The sequence below is a fragment of the Macaca nemestrina genome, chromosome 14, assembly GCF_043159975.1.
Source record: "Macaca nemestrina isolate mMacNem1 chromosome 14, mMacNem.hap1, whole genome shotgun sequence".
Taxonomy (NCBI): Eukaryota; Metazoa; Chordata; class Mammalia; order Primates; family Cercopithecidae; genus Macaca; species Macaca nemestrina.
In genome coordinates this window covers 87,764,915-87,782,038 of record NC_092138.1, presented here as the reverse complement: position 1 = coordinate 87,782,038, position 17,124 = coordinate 87,764,915, and the positions used below count along the sequence as shown (strand labels likewise).

The 17,124-nt window shown below is 42.1% G+C and overlaps 1 protein-coding gene across 11 annotated transcripts in view; it reads left to right on the top strand.

Moving 5' to 3' along the window:
- The window catches only part of LOC105487111 (astrotactin 2), a 995,255-nt gene that overhangs the window by 361,252 nt on the left and 616,879 nt on the right, over nucleotides 1-17,124 (top strand). The window lies entirely within an intron of this gene.

Here is a 17,124-nt window from a genome sequence, read left to right as displayed (position 1 = left end):
GGTTACAGTGTTGAGGGCAGGCCAGCCCACTTGGCTGCCTCACTTTAGGACCAATCCTGCTGGAGTTGGCCCCCAAATAAAGTCATGCTCCTCATTGTACATAATTCATTGTGTTGTACAGGAGAAGGCCCATCCTTCAAACTCAAACCTTGCGTAAGATCCCAGCTCCACCACTTACCAGCTAGATGGCCTTGGGTAGGTAACTCAGTTTCCTTGAGCACCTTGTCTTGATCTGTAGAAGTATGGACAGTGTTGTAATGAGGTTTAAACAAAATATTGTGAGCAACAAATGACTCTACTATGTGGCATATGGTAGGTTTCCAAATATTTCCTTCCCTCCTCTCTTCCTTTCTTGATTATTTCCAACTCTCCCCTTTTCTTCCTCTTTCTCTCTGTACGAGGATGAGAAAGTCTTTGAAGAATTGTGAATTGGGAGCCTTCTCTCCCTCTTCAGTCTCCCATTGAAAGTTCAAGGGTGATGATTTATCTCCTTGTTCAAAGAATGTAAACAAGCCACAGCCCGGACTGACATTAATAACTTGTATAACAAATATATTGTGCATTTGTTGTACACGATTTATGGCCTCCCACTAACTTCAGGATTTACCCACTTGACTCCCTCCCACGTGTTGAGGGCTTAAGCTGGACATTTAAAGATGAGTCTAAATTATCTGTGTGCTAAAACAGCACCTAGAAACAGACAGGAGTCCTCTTCCTGATGAGCCTGTGTAAATGTTTGAAATAATAAAACTGAACTTCACATCAGCAAAGCAGAGTTTTGAAGGCATATCTTTCCATTTAAAAAATGGAGAAAAAAAGAGCAACGTTAATAATAGCTGTCATTTATTGAGTGCTTACTAAATGCCAGGCACTGTGCAAAGCACATTCATCATGATTTGTGTACATTATCTCCATGTCAAAGGCAAAAAATTTAGGATAAGAATGGTAAAGTGAATTGCCCAATTTGGATCATCAGTGAGTGCTGGCCACAGGATAAAAACCCAGCTCTGTCTGATGCCAAAGTCCACAATCTGCCCCAGCAATTCTTGGCATTCTTAAAAAAAAAAAAAAGATTCGTGTGGAGTTTGTAACTATGACCTAACTTTCTGTTTGTATTTCTGCCTTCCTTGAACTTGGAAGATAAACCATTAGGGTTTCAGCCCCATGATTCCAACCCAGTGGTATGCTGGTAAATTGACTCTGAAAAACAAAACAAAAAACTTGATTTGTAGTATCTGCCAATTTTCCTAGTGTAAATTCTATTGTGTCTAATTTATTTTCTTTCTTTCTTTCTCTTTCTCTCTTTCTTTCTTTCTTTCTCTTTCTTTCTTTCTCTCTCTCTCTTTCTTTCTTTCTCTCTTTCTTTCTTTCTTTCTTTCTTTCTCTCTTTCTCTTTCTCTCTGTCTCTTTCTCTCTTTCTCTCTCTCTTTCTCTCTCTCTTTCTTTCTGACAGAGTCTTGCTCTTTCGCCCAGGCTGGAGTACAGTGGCACAGTCTTGGCCCACTGTAGCCTCCACCTCCCAGGTTCAAGCAATTCTTGTGCCTCAGCCTCCCAGGTAGCTGGAACTACAAGTGCACACCACCATGCCTGGCTAATTTTTGTATTTTTAGTAGAGATAGGGTTTCACCATGTTGGCCAGGCTGGTCTCAAACTTCTGTCCTCAAGCCATCTGCTCACCTCAGCCTCCCAAAGTGCTGGGATTATAGGCATGAGCCACCATGCCTGACCTATCACATCTAATTTCAAGCCACTGTGTTTAACAACTGCCATGCAACATCCCTAAATATTTAACAATTGGCTCTTGTGAGCCAGCTGGAGTCAGTTCTAGGAAACTGCTGTTCCCATCCCACAGATAAACCAGGATGCATCACTTAGGAATTGCTGTCTTATCTTTCCCTGTATCTCCAATGCCCAGTTTGACCCATATAGGAAATATGGAAATTTTGTAAGTATTTGTTGATTAAAGAATAAATAAACTATTGAATGATAATGACTAATCAAAACTGGAGTGAAGGATGGGAAATACTGTGTTCAGCCCTGAATTAGGAAGGACACAAAATTCTCTTACTAGGGTATTCTGTGGTTTGTTTTTGTGTGTGTTTTTTTTTTTTTAAACAAAAACAAAAGCATAGTCTCTCTTTGTCACCCAAGCTGGAGTGTAGTGGCGTAATCTCAGCTTACTGAACCTCCACCTCGCGGGTTCAGTCAATTCTCCTGCCTCAGCCTCCTGAGTAGCTGAGATTACAGGTGTGTGTCACCATGCCCAGCTAATTTTTTGTATTTTTAGTAGAGATGGGGTTTCACTATGTTGGTCAGGCTGCTCTCGAACTCCTGACCTCATGATCCGCCCACCTTGGCCTCCCAAAGTGCTGGGATTACAGGCGTGAGCCACCACACCCGGCCTATTCTGTGTTTTTACCTGTACTTCACTATGGCAGTAAGATGACCTTTTGAAGACATTCTGTCTGGGAGTAGAGTTTGGATACAGATGTCAATATACCACTTACCCTCTCCCTTTTCTACTTCCCAGAAGATGTGATTCATCACAAGTCCAGCAATTCCATCTCCAATTGTACCCTGCATTTGATGACTCTCTCCATCCCCAGTGTCACCACTAGTCAAGCCGTGACTCCTTGTTCCTTGCCATCACTCTGGCAGGATACCCTTCTCCCTTAACAGATAGACCGGGCATTATAACACATTGCCTCATTATGCCACCTTCACTGGTTTCTCTGCTCTTTCATGGTTAAGATCACACTCATTAACTGGCCTTCAAGGTTTTGCATGCCTTTGCTCACCTGTCCAACCCCATCTCATGTCACTCACTGCCTTTTTCAGTGCATTTTACTTTGGAACATCCTTTCTCTTACCAGGACAGGGCTTAAATGCCCCTTTCTGAAAAAGGTCTTTCTGGTATACTCACTCATGTCCCCCTATTCTTCTGTACACTAACATTTTCATGTCTGATCTCCCACCCCTACTAGACTGGAAACTTCATGAGGATGGTGTCCGCGTCTGTTTCTGTTTCAGCTTCCTGTGCCTAGCAGTGTCTGGCTCAATTTCTCTTACATCTAGAAGTCGCCAGTGCTCAGAAAGATGCATCTCTGAAGTCACCTAGGAGGCAGTATGGATACAGTTTCAGAGGCTATGCCTTGGGGTCAGATATCTTGGGTTAAAATTTTATTAGTTGTGTGATAATAGACACAAATTTCATTTATATTAACTTAAATTTCTCATCTGTAAAATGGGCATAGTAACTATAACTCCATCATGGGGTTGGTGTAAATATGAGATGAGAATATTCCATGCAAAGCACTTAATCCAGGGCTCAGTGCAGAGTAAGTGCTTAAACATGGTAGCTATCATTATTTTTACTGTGAAACAAGGGAATGGAATACTTCAGCTGAAACTCTTGCCCACCTTGTTCTCTGCACTGAGAGGGTAATGATTGGATTTTATTTTCCTCCCTTAGGATGATCCCATGAAGCCTGTTCCTTCTTTCTCGAATAAGGAATTGGTTAAAGGCCCTGTCCATTGATTCATTTATCCATTTATTCTTTTATCACATATTAATTTAGCTGATACTCAATACCAGGTTTTGTGTTAGAGAAAATAAGAAGGGTCCACGTCCCTGAGGAATGTGGAGTCACATGGTAGGGGGGCAAGTTCTGTATCCGCCTCTATCTGGTTATATGACTTTGCTAAATAAACTTTACAAGTAATCAACTGGGAAATTAGACTATAAAAACAACACACTGTGATATGTTTTGTCCTTTATGAAGAAAGAGAGGTGGGAGGGAGTGTCTCTCTTCCACACTAGACATGCAGTAGGACTAAGTTATAGTTATGCCTATTTTATCTTTGAAGGAACCTGATACTACAAAAACAGAAATGACCAACCTAAGTTCACGTAACCAGAGACTGATAATTTGGGAATTTGAATCCTGCTGGCTTTTGCAGTGGTGCTTTTTCTTGCCTTGAGCTGCTGACTACTGGAAAACCAAGAAGGCAGCAACATTGCTAATAAGCTGGTCTAGTTGATGATTGAAATGGAGGAAGAAAATCATAGTTATGATTCCCAGGGCTGTTGTTATTTCTACTCCAAGCACACCTACATCCTGATCTCAATTCTTATACACTTATACACATATTCACGTCTTCACATATATACATAGATTTCTATAAAATTTAGTAGGGTTTCTAGTTTAGCTCGTCAGGCTCTTTAGGTGTGGGCATTTTACAAATAAATTGGTGCTAATGTTGTTACTATTATTGCTGTCCCATAAATTTAACAGCATATGCAGGAAGCGCCAGGTGTGTGTAGCACCTGAGTTATAGTTACTTAGGGAACCACCACTACCCTGTCTCTGTCATCTCTACCTTAATGATGCCTTGGCACAGCTCCCGCTGCAGAAATAATCTGTGGCCTTCTATTTCAGCACAAGGAGCTGAGAGGCCCTGGGGGTGGGGTAGGAAGCATTTTTATAAATGCACAGAGATGTATGACTTAGATGTATCATTGCTGGCCAGCCCTTATGCTAGGAGGAACCATGATAATTCACTGCGTCTAGGATCTCTGCTGTTAATAATATTAGCAACTAACAGTCACTGAGAACTCTATATTAAGCAATATACTAAAAGGCTTTACATGCATAAAGAGGCATAAAGAAATTAAGTAACTTTTCCAACAAAATAAGCTGATAATTATCCAGCCTTTCTTATTATCATCCACTATGCTAAAAACTTCTTGCTTTCGCTTAAGTAACCTTGTGAAGCTGATATTTTATTAGTTCTGTTTTACATATGGGGATATGAGGCTTTGAAAGACGTGATTCCTTGTATCGGCATTCTCAACTAGTAATGGATAGCGCTGTTGCTTACTCTTAGCCCTGTGCAACTCTAACCATATTCTTAGCTGTTCCTTCTTATTGGCTTCCTAAATTCACAGTGTTGAGAAATTATCGAGCTGAGTTTCAAACTCAATTTGTCTGATTGCAGAGCTCATAGGCCTTTCATTTCACCAACTTCACTTCCCGGGTTGATGTGTGAACCTAGGGGCTTCCAGGGAGAGGTGCCTTGGTAAAGATACAAGGAATCAGCTTGCCTGCTGCCACCTCTGTGAAGCCTACCTGGATTTTATTAAGCAAACTTCAGTGGCTCTTTTCTCTCAGCTCTTCATAAACTTGTGAAGTCTTCAGTAAAACAGCCAAGCATGTATCCTGACACAGTGTAATTATGATGTCTCCACCTGACCTTCTCACCTGTCTCTCTCTGGCTCCGTCAAGGCAGAGCTGTGCCTGGCTCCTTCGCAAGTCCTGTGAGTTGCCCAGGGTCTGGCACATGCCTTGTGTGCGGGAAATGTTTTCTAGATGAATGGAAGTCTTTTCTAAACTTGAAGGTTTCTGATATCCTGCTAGGAATGGAGGCTTGTCAGCCTCTTTCAGGTATCCATTTAAGTAGGTCCTGGTAGTAGTTATCTATTGCTGTGTAAGAAATCACCCTCAAATTGGAATTTAAAACAGCAAACATTCATCACTAACAGTTTCTGTGGTGCAGGAATCAGGCACAATATCATCAGTCCCCCAGCTCAGGGCTTCAAAGGAGACCACAGTGAAGTCGTCAACCAGGGCTGCAATCACCTCAAGCTTCAAATGGGGAGGGATTTGTTCCCAGCTTACTTATGTGGTTCTTGTCAGGATCTTGTTCCTTGAGAGCTGTGAGCCAGAGGCCATCCTCAGCTCTTCTCTTGTGGGTCTTATCATAGGGCCACTCTCAACATGGCATCTGGCTTCACCAGAGCAAGAAAGTAAAAAGAGCCAGAGAGAGTGTGAGCTAAATGGAAGTCAGTCTTTCATAACCCAACCTTGGAAGTGGCATTGTGTAACATTTACCTTCTTGCATTTGACAGATGCAAGTCACTAGGGGATTGGATGATACAAGGACAAGAACACCAGGAGGCAAAGCCCATTGGGAACCATTTGGAAACTACCTCTCTCAGTCCCCTTGCCCTCTTTCCTTTTCTCCAAATCTAATCCTTCATTTCAGGTGACATGTGCTCATTCGTGTCCATGTACTCAAAGACTGATTTATCACCAGGTTTCATGTTCTCTAATTCTAGCCAGGATGTTCTTCAGCCTTCTCTGGTGTAAACATCCTCTGACATTCTTATAGACTGCCTTTGCCCAACAAGATTTCTTTCTTTATCCTCCATTCTGGAGGTAGATACTGTAGATCTCATCCTTTGAAAGGTCTTCGGATATTTTTTTAACGTTTTTTTAATATAGAGACTAAATATATTCTGCATGTTAAATAAAATATATATGTTGCTATGTTGCTCAAGCTGATCTCAAACTCCTGGGCTCAAGTGGTCCTCCCACCTCGGCCTCCCAAAGTGTAGGGATTACAGGCATGAGCTACTACACCTGGCCCAGACTTCAGCTCTTGATATACCTAATGGTTCACGCTTTGGGATTATGAAGTACCTGCTATATCCCCAGCACCCAACACAATGTCTGGCACTTTTCGGTACTTACTTACATTTTTGTTGTCAAAGTAAATAAATGAAGATGTGTTTCAGGTTTGCACAATGTTGGTAGGGCTGGCCTGAAAGGACTGGAGATATCCCTGGGCTGCGGACTGGTACTGGTCAGCGGCCGTTAGGAACCTGGCCGTACAGCAGGAGGTGAGTGGTGGGCAAGTGGACAATACTGCCTGGGCTCCACCTCCCATCGGATCAGCTGCAGCATTAGGTTCTTATAGGAGCACAAGCCCTGCTGTGAACTGTGCATGCCAGGAGTCTAGCTTGTGCTCCTTATGACAATCTAACTAATGCTTGATGGTCTGAGGTGGAATAATTTCATTCTGAAATCATACTCCCCAATCTCCGGCAGTCCATGGAAAAATTGTCTTCCATGAAACTGATCCCTGGTGCCAAAAAGGTTGGGGACCACTGATCGAGGAGAAAGTCCACTTTCCTTGCAGTGAACTATGACTTTTTTATGAGCTGTTCCCTACCTACCTCTCTGGCCTCTTCTGCCCACACTGCACAGCATGTACCTGAAATTCCCACCACTCCAGTTTGTGTACAGTGCCCTGCTGTGTCCTTCTCCTGAACTGCGCATCCCCCATTTTACCCATCAGCTAACTCTCCCATACGTTACAAGCTTCAGCTCTTGGTAATCATTCTGTGACACCCAGATCTGGATTGGGGGGGGTTGAGAGATCTCTGCACTGATCTCTGCTACCTCTGTTTATTGGCCCACTACCTCACTGGACATTGAAATGTTTGATAGCTCTGACCTCTGTATCCCTAGCTCACAGCAGAGTGGATCCTTAATATTTATTTGTTGAACGAATGGATTTCTTCCTATTATAGATGGAAGACAGAAGTCCAGCCAGGGGAAGGGATTTGCTCAAGGTGGCACAGTGAGTAATGACAGAGCCTATATTCAAGTTTGGGCTTCAGACTCCCAGAATAGATGGTCCTCTTAGCACAGCCTTTAGGCACTTCATTGACACTAAAAACCAAGACAGAAAGTGGGTCTAGAATGGCCCTTGGGCAAAGACTGCCATTGTTCTTTTGGAAATGACATATTTAAACCAGCAGGCTTAAAAGGTTTAGACCAGAGTGGTCAGCCTGAAATGGGTAGAGATTTCCATGTAGAAATGTGCTTGAGCAAAAAGGCTTCACAGAACATTTTCTCCTCCTTTTTTTTTTTTTTCTTCTTTTATCCTCTCCTGTATTTCCCCTCAAAGGTCTAAAGGCAAAGCTATTTATCTCCAGATGACTCTTTAAACACAATGCATACATGGTTTTGCTAAAATGTTAGTAGTCTGAAGAGTAGGCAATAGATTGGAAAGCAAAAATAAAAACAAAAGACCCCTTGATTTAAGGATCTGGAGAAGGGTGTGTTTAGTCTAATAAAATCTCCAGGTGGTTTGTAGCTGAACCTCTACATCCAGGAAAGGACAGAGTCTTCTCTTGCCTGCAAGGCCCCAATTCTTTTCTTTATTAGAGTGAGGGTTTGGGTGCTGAGGAAGAACTTTGGGTCCCGCTTCCTTAGGCCAGACCTCCTTAGAGTTACTTAAACCTGCAAGGGCCCTTGATGGTCAACAAGCTCCAGTAAGAACTGAGAAGAGCCAGGATGTTGCTGGGGTGAAACAGACCTGGCTTGAATCCAATGCTCCTAATGGCTTGTGCAACTTGAACCACGTGTCTGATCTCCCCAGGCTTCATTTTTCTCATTTCTAAAATGAGGATAATGCTATTTACCCCCAGAAGATCATTATTACTTTTTTTTTTCAAGAGACAGGGTCTCTCTCTATCACCCAGGCTGGAGTACAGTGGCACGATCATAGCTTACTGCAGCCTCAAACTCCTGGGCCCAAGCGATCTTCCTACCTCAGCCTCTTGAGTAGCTGGGACTACAGGTATGCACCACCATATCCAGCTAATTTTTAAGTTTTATGTAGAGATGGGGTCTTGCTGTGTTGCCCAGTCTAGTCTCAAACTCCTGACCTGAAACGATCTTCGTGCCTTGACCTCACAAAGCACTGGGATTACAGACAAGAGTCACCATGCACAATTCACTATCTACTCAGAGGATTGTTTTAAGGAGCAAGTGAAACAGTACGCATCAAGTGCCTAGGTTTTGTGGCTTGGTTCACAATAGCTTCTCATATAGAATATGTGTTTCCTTTTTCTCTTTCTATATTTAGATGTCTTTGAAGACAACCCTATCAAGAGGCCTCTCTGACTGATCCTTTCTTGCTTCAAAGCTAAAATCCCCAAATACTTCATCTGGTGTCCTTTCCTGGCATGATATCCAATCCAATCCTGGTTATTCTCTTTGGAACGTGGACCTCCTGTCTATATTCTGTTTATAACATCACACAGTTTTGGGTTGCATGACTAGCTCTACAGCTTACTACATGTATGACCTTGAGCAAAGCACTTCTCTTCCCTGAGCTCGTTTTCTGATTTATAACATGAAGACCTAAAGGTTACTATGAGAAACAATGTAAATAATACGTGCAAAAAGTCCAGCAGAGGCTTCCCATGTAGTAGGTGCTCTGCTTGTGTTTGGACCTTTTCTTACTATAAACTCACTATCCTCCAGTCTACATGGTCTGTCTCCCATTTCTGACCCATCCTGAATTTTTGGAAATAGTCTCTTGAATACAAACATCAGAATTTATATGTATTATTGGTCTTAAATTTGTTGATGATGATGAAGATGAAATTTACTATTCACTGAGCTCTTGCTATGCAGTGCATGTCATGCTATTTCATTATTTAATCTTCTTTTTTTTTTTTTGAGATGGAGTCTCTCTCTCGCCCAGGCTGGAGTGCAGTGGTGTGATCTCAGCTCACTGCAAGCTCTGCCTCCTGGGTTCATGTCATCCTCCTGCCTCAGCCTCCTGAGAGACTGGGACTACAGGCGCCTGCCACCACGCCTGGCTAATTTTTTGTGTTTTTAGTAAAGACAGGGTTTCACCGTGTTTGCCAGGATGGTCTCAATCTTCTGACCTTGTGATCTGCCCGCCTCAGCCTCCCACAGTGCTGGGATTACAGGTTTGAGCCACTGCACCCGGCCGTTATTCAATCTTTCTAATGATGCTGTGGAGTAGATGTTACTGCCATTTTACAGATGAAGAAAATGGGACTTACTGAAGGTCAACCAAACATGACAGAGCTGAGATTTGAACCTAAGTTTCTCTAATTCTAAAGTCAATTTTCTTTCCTCTGCCATAATCTGTGCACCAGCTTATTAAGGTCATGTTGTGGGAATATTTGGGTATGGTTTATTTTTATTATGTGTTGTTTTGACCAAAATATCCTAGGCACTACAGCCAATGCTAGAGGTATTAGAGATATCGTCTTTGCTCCAGGAGGTATTGGTTAAGGTAGGAAACAACAACAGCAAAAACTACACCAAATGGTGAACATTGTCATGGAAGCTGGCGTGGATGGAACCCAGGACTGGCTCTGGGCAATCTGACTTTGAGCAAGGATGTCTTCCTGCCATCTTTCTAACCTTGAGCATGATGGATTAGGCCAGCTAATCTAAAGGGGTCCTTCCAGCTCTGTTTTTCCTGGCTCCACGTCTGTTTTCCCCATGTGGAAGTCAAATGACAGAATCTGTCTTTGAAATGAAAGAGTAATGGGCAACATATTTTCCGTTTTTAGAACCAAAGGGGTACCTTGGAGAGAAGGGGTGGGGGCCGGTTTTTGGAACTCTTGAGGGCAAGAATATGTTCAGCTGGTTATAGTTGTAGGAGTAGATTTTCATTTGGCATTGACATGGTTCTTATGCTGATTCTTACCAGGGAAGAGAGACTGCATAGTAATACTGTTAGGAGCTCTGATACCCAGATCTGGATTTGAATCCTGGCTTGGCCTCTCAATAGCTTTCTAACTCTGAGTTAGAGTCAATTTTTTTTTATTTGCAAAACTAGGAACTAACAAGCTTTTATGATTAATCAAATAAAATAATATCTGTAAAATATTTAACACAATGTACCCTGCATAGTAAGTGCTCAAAAAAGAGAAAAGGTTATCATCATCATCATTAAATGAAGTGCATTTTTTTTTTTAGTTAATAAGTTCCAAGTTTAGGTGACACTCAAATGCAGGCTGAATGATTATAGAGGGAGTCACACAACAATGCATTGTGTGACTTGTGGTTAAATCTCTTTTAGTTCCTTGCCATTCTGAGGTCTTGTGGCTCAAATTAGAATAGGTAGTATATGAGATAGGAGTTAAGAGAAATACTGGGTTCTTGTGAGTTGCAATAGTGAAGGCAGACTTCTATGAGATGGGAATTCTCTTTGATATTGAAAGTTGGTCTTCTTATATATGTTGGAAAAGTAGAAAGTACAACATGTGGGAGAGGGGAATGCATGTGACCTGTCACAAGGAAAGAGACAGGCAAATCTAAGTGCAGTAGTGGGTTTATGGGCCATCAGGAAAAGCTTCATTTCTATTATTTCTTAGGAATATGACACATTGTCACTATCAGGAGGAAGAGGTGAGGAGGAGGGAGCACAGAGATTTGAAAATGCCCCCTATTTTTAAAAGCAGTGTGACCACCTTTAGACACCATACATTCACAGGGTCAGGATCAGCTGAGGAAGCTTGTAAGGAACTTTGAGTTTCTAAGTCAGTAGGTCTTGGTTCATATTCTAGCTCTGTTCCTTACTAGTCAATTAAATGCTTTGAGCTTCCATTTCCCCCAGTGTCAAGTAAGGACAGCATTGCCTGGTGCTTACGGTGGGCTTTTGGGATAAAGGAAGTTATGTAGGTAAAGGAACATTGTCATGGAAGCTGGGAGCAGGGGAGGAAGCAGGAGCAGGGGAATAACATTGGTTGTGTATTCGGTATTTACTAGGCCACCGCAGCAGGCCTAGTAAATACTAACCACACAGTCAATGTTATTCTCCTGCTCCTACTTTCACAAAGTGTGGGCCAAAGTCCACTGACATCTTCTGAGATAATGGAACAGTGACTTTCTCAGCAAGTTCAGAAGACAAAGGAGCTAGAAATGTGCCTTTCATGGAAATGGGAGGTGACCGCTCCTCATCGTCCTTGGTAGCCATGGAAACCGTAGCTGCTCTTTTGCTCTGTTCCTCAGCACTCACTGCTTGGCCTTAGCTCTTCTTTGCCACCCTCCAATTCATTGGTGGTGTGGGCTGAACGCGGTGCTGCATCTAAACCGCCTGGAGACTAACAGGGCTAATATAGGGATCAGGCACCAGTATCTTAAAAATTGATGTTTTTGGTAAGTCAGCACCAGTCGATTGATAGTCACCTATGAATCGGTAACCCCCCACCATCCTTCTTTTCTTCTTCTTTCTCATTTATTTCTGAGCCATTCTAGAGCTTTAGCTCTTTGAATTATCTTCTCTCCTATTTCTCATCTGCACACTGCAATTTAGTCTATTGAGTACAACATCTTTTTCCTTCCACTAATGCATTTCGTCAGCCTGCTAAATATATGTTGAATAGTCTTTAGCCTCCTGAACTGGCCTGTTGTGCCTGCCTTTTTCCTTCTTTGCACATATTTTCTGTGACTTTAAAATTCTATTTTCTTCTAACACTTGGGAGGAAGAAGGATACAGACATTGGTTTTAGACAAGACTGGCCATGAAAACCTTCCTCTTCCTCTTCCTCTTCCCAGTAACCAGTTAAATCTGATTTTCCCATTTGTAAATGAAGGGTAACCCCTGCCTTACAAGGTAGTTGAGAAGTTTAAATAGGATAATGTACGTACAACCTTTTACACAGTGCCTGGCATAAGGGCACCAGTTAATTATTGAGATCTGCTAATGTTATTTACAACCTTTGTATTAATTATTAAACTAGATCTTTGTTTCCCTACTTTGTTCCATAGAATGATGGTTCTGCAATGTCTTAATACTTTAGGGACACATTCGGCTGAATCCTACTAAACAGAATGTAATGCAAAGCCTTTTAGAGGTTTTAATACCAGATATATACTTGGGCGCTTTAAGAGGAGCATACAGAATATAGCATGTCTCAAAATTTTGTGAACATAGAAATATTTTCTTTTCAAGATACATCTGGTTTTGTGGGAAATACTACACTAGCTCTTTGAGGCATTTGGATACATTTGTAAGAGCAATAACCAACCTGGGCAACATGGTGAAACTCCATCTCTACTAAAAATACAAAAATTAGCTGTGCGCAATGGTGCATGCCTATAATCCCAGCTACTCAGGAGGCTGAGGGAGGAGAATCACTTGAGCCCAGGAGGTGGAGGTAGCAGTGAGCTGAGATTGCACCACTGCACTCCACTCCAGCCCGGGCAACAGAGCAAGACTCTGTCAAAAAAAAAAAAAAAAAAAAAAAAAAAAAGCAATGGATGAAGAATCAGAGTGCACAGATTCTGTTTTCGTGTCCAGCTAGTGGGACTTAGGCTGGACACTAGCAGCATAGTGACATGAAAAGATCACTCAGCTGTGAGTCAGGAGACATGGCTTGTAGGCCCATTATTCTTCTGGTGTTTGAACATGAGTTCATCTTTAAGACTCTCAGTACTCATTTGTCTATTGGGGATAACAGCAATGCCAACTGCGTAGGATTTTAAAGAGGTAATGAGATATTTGAGAATAATTTGTAACCTAATAAAAGCTAAAATAATATGGTACCATCTCCATCATCTTCATCTCTAACACCATTGTCAACACCTTGGAGTGGCCTTTGCACGTGCAGGCCCAGCAACCTGCAGTTGCCACAGAGAAATTCAAATAGTCAGCTGTTTGTAGTCCCATGCCACATCCGCTGCCAGTGGCTTTAACTTCACGGGGCTGCCACAGTCTAGGCCTGCACTATAGCAATAGTCTTTGTCCCAGGAGCAGAGCTAGACAAAGGTGCTCCCCAGTGGCTTTGTCAATAATCGTTTGGCTCCAGGCAGTACAGTGAGCTGCTTCAGGCCCGTAGTATTTTCTGGGGCTGAGAAAGGAGGAGCGACAGCCCTTCTTATTTTCTTCCATCTTTTTAAATTTCCTCCTTGTGATAGGGAGAGGTTCTCTTGAAGACGTATGGGTCAGTATCCGGTGGGACAACGAGGCCACAACAAATCCGCCTAGAGTCATCACAGGTCCACAGGGCAATCTGGGGTCGGTAAGCAGCTCAGCAGTTAAATTTGGTGCTTCTGCTCTGCCCAGGCTACATCTAGCAGGTTGATAGAGATGTTGTGAAGGATGATGGCTAAGAGCTTGGGCCCTGACATCAAATGGTTTTTCATTTCAGCCCTACTACCTTTGAGCTGCATGTTCTTTGGCAGGTGATGGCTTCAGCTTCCTCATAGCGAAAAATGTGAGTGATAATAGAAACCATCTCATGAAGTTTCTGTAAAGATTAGAGGAGATACTGCATGAAAAAATTTAGTTCTATTGTCTGGCACCTAAGTCAGTGGCTGTGTTACCAGTGATAGTGGTAGTGATGATGATGATGATGATAATTATGGCATCCTTTACTAAGAAAGTCATCTTAAGCAAAACAAATCTATACAAAGTACAATAAAAGGACTCAAAACATGACTTTAGAGAAACAAAATAAAGCTATTAATGTTTGCTTTGAAGAAAGAAAGCTCAAAGCCACCTAATTTCTACCTTTAACAAAATAGCTGCCCTGGGAAGGAGATATTAAATACATCCTATTTAATTTGGACAGCAGAAGCTCACTCATAGAGTGAGATTCAGACTGTTTAGACATTAAACTGTCTGAGAATAGAACTGATTCTTAGTAGGAGTTGAGTTTCCTTTCTCTGGAAGTGTGAAAATAAGAGTGGATGAACACTTGCCCAGATCTTATTAAGGACAAATCTATGGATGATAAGATATTGGGAAAATAACATATCATTTAAAGGATACCATAGATTTGAGAGTGCCATAGTCAGAGAGCACAGGAGATCTCTATCTCATGACAGAGATAGAGAGGGAGAGGTGGGGAGAGATAAGGACCCAGGTGTGCAAGATAAAGGAAAATATGCCCCATATTGACACATCACACTAAAGCAGTGCATGGTAACCCCTGATATAAGAGTCAGGTTGAGGATATGGGGCCATATGCCATAGAGTTTCTGAGAAAGCCCCACTCTCAAATATTCTTTCTTTCTGCCTCCAGCATGACACTTGCACTTGTCAGTTGACGTGTCCCAATTTCAGTTTCCAGAAATATGGCAGAGAAGCAGAGACACCAGAGCTCAGGTGCTGTGGGAATCCCATGAGGCACTCAGTGAGGTTAATGAGGCACTCAGCAATCTACAGTGGTCACCCTGATATACAGGCAGATTGGCGGCCTCTGCAAGGGTGTTTTTGTATGATTTCTGACGAGGCAGGAACCAAACCTTGCCAGGAAAAGTGAGTGAATCAATTTGCTAGAAAAAAATACCAATAGCAGCAATCAAATACTGACATCTGTTGGTAGAAAGGGAAACAACGTTTAACCATTCACTCATTCATTCATTCAATAGATGTTTATTGAGCACCTACTATATTTAGGCATGCTATAGGCACTAGAAATAGGAGAGCATAAAATATGAGGTCTGGCATATAGTACTTGCACCTTAAATAGCTATTTATTGGATGAACTAATTCCCAGTTAAAGGCATTGAGTCTCAGACGTGACATGACTTGTCCACGGGGGCCAGCAGCTAAGTGTGAAAATTAGGATTTCAGCGTGAGCAACGGTATCACATATCCTGCTGATGCCCATGTAGGTGCCAAGTGTTAGAAAGGGAGGTTTAAAGGAAATGAGATGGAAGGAAATCTACTGAGAGCTTACAGAGCCCTAAGTATGTGTCAGACATGGTGCTTAGTGCTGTAATTATGATCTCCTATTTAATACACACAGCTTTATCAGTTAGGGATTATCACTCCCCTTTTTTAGCTTAGGAAACTGAAGCTCTGAGAGCTCACATAACTTGCCAGAACTTAGGCAGGTATCAAATGGAAGACTTTGGATTTAGATATCCACATCTAAAACCAAAGCTCAGGCCGGACATGGTGGCTCATGCCTGTAATCCCAGCACTTTGGGAGGCTGAGGCAGGCAGATCACCTGAGGTCAGGAGTTCAAGATCAGCCTGGTCATCATGGTGAAACCCTGTGTCTACTAAAAATATAAAAATTAGCCGGATGTGGTGGCATTTGCCTATAGTCCAAGCTACTTGGGAGGCTGAGGCAGGAGAATTGCTTGAACCTGGGAGGCAGAGGTTGCAGTGAGCCAAGATCACACCACTGCACTCCAGCCTGGGTGACAGAGTGAGACTCCATCTATAAATAAATAAATAAATACCAAAGCCTAGCCTCTTTCCCCATCCTAAGTGGCCTTTCTACCTGCCGGGCTTCTTCACCCTAATGTCTCTAGTTTCTAGAATCCCTTTCCCCCACCACATCACCATTTGCCACTTTAAGAAATAAATTACTTCTCAGCCTAGGACCTGGTCTCTCATGCTTTGGGGATCTCAGGAGGAAGTCAATAGGAGTGTACCAGCTTTAAGTTTTCCACACATAAGGATCTGATGGGCTTAGATCTATTTTTTCATTATAAAATGTGATTGATTCAATTCCAGATTTAACTTAAATTTGATTTTCTCCTCTCAACCTGGCATTTCCAAAGCAAGAATCAATCAAACCCCAAATTATAGGCAATGTGTGGATCAACAACGCTGAGTTATTTCCGGTCGAATTTCTCAAGCAATGCATTTTATGCCATTCTCTGCTGCCATGAGAGGAGCTGAGGTGTAAGAGGGAGGGAAAATGGAAGGAAAATTAGATTATTAACTTTCTCCAGTCGCAGCAATCAATATGCCCTGGTGGAATGCTATTCCTACAGCACAGCTTATTCACCTGCATGTAATGGGGAAGGAACTGTAAATGGTGGTGTGAACCAGGGAGAACTGTGACCTCAGCCTTCTGGGAAAAAAAAAAAAAAAAACAAAAAACTCAGGTAATATGATCTGCAGCTATCATTTAAATAAATAAATAAATAAACAAATAAATAGCTTTTTTTTTTTCTGCTAATTACATTTGGTATCTTATTTTGTCCTCACATCAGCTCTGAAAAAAGACCATTGTTCCCATTTTTCAGATGGAAATATTTTTTTCTTATTAGACTTATGGATCAGTTGGCAAGTGTCACACAGAGATTTTGTGGATAAGCCAGGACTTGAACATAGATATGCCTGGCCCCAAAGGTCACGCTTTCTACGTGTGGGTATCCTGGGACCTTATTCCATGATGAAGTGGGAAGTTGTAGTGATACAGGGGAAAGGCTGGAACAGGACTAGTTCTCACCCAGTCTCTGTAACATACAAAATTGGGTGATCCTTACACAAGTCATTTAATTGCTCCATACTTCTGTTCTCTGTAAAATAGAAATGATGGAGACATTTTGCTGAGAGGATTCAATGAGGTAATTCTTTGCCACTAACATGTAAGCTTCAAGTTCTTTGGCTGTTTTGTTTAGTAGTATTTTCCCCATGCCCAGACCAGTGTGCCTCAAGAGACAGGATGTTCAATAAAAATCAGCTGAATTGGTAAATCAATGGAGGGATGGAGAGAAGGATAAGTGCTAGGCACAGTGCCTGGATCATAGC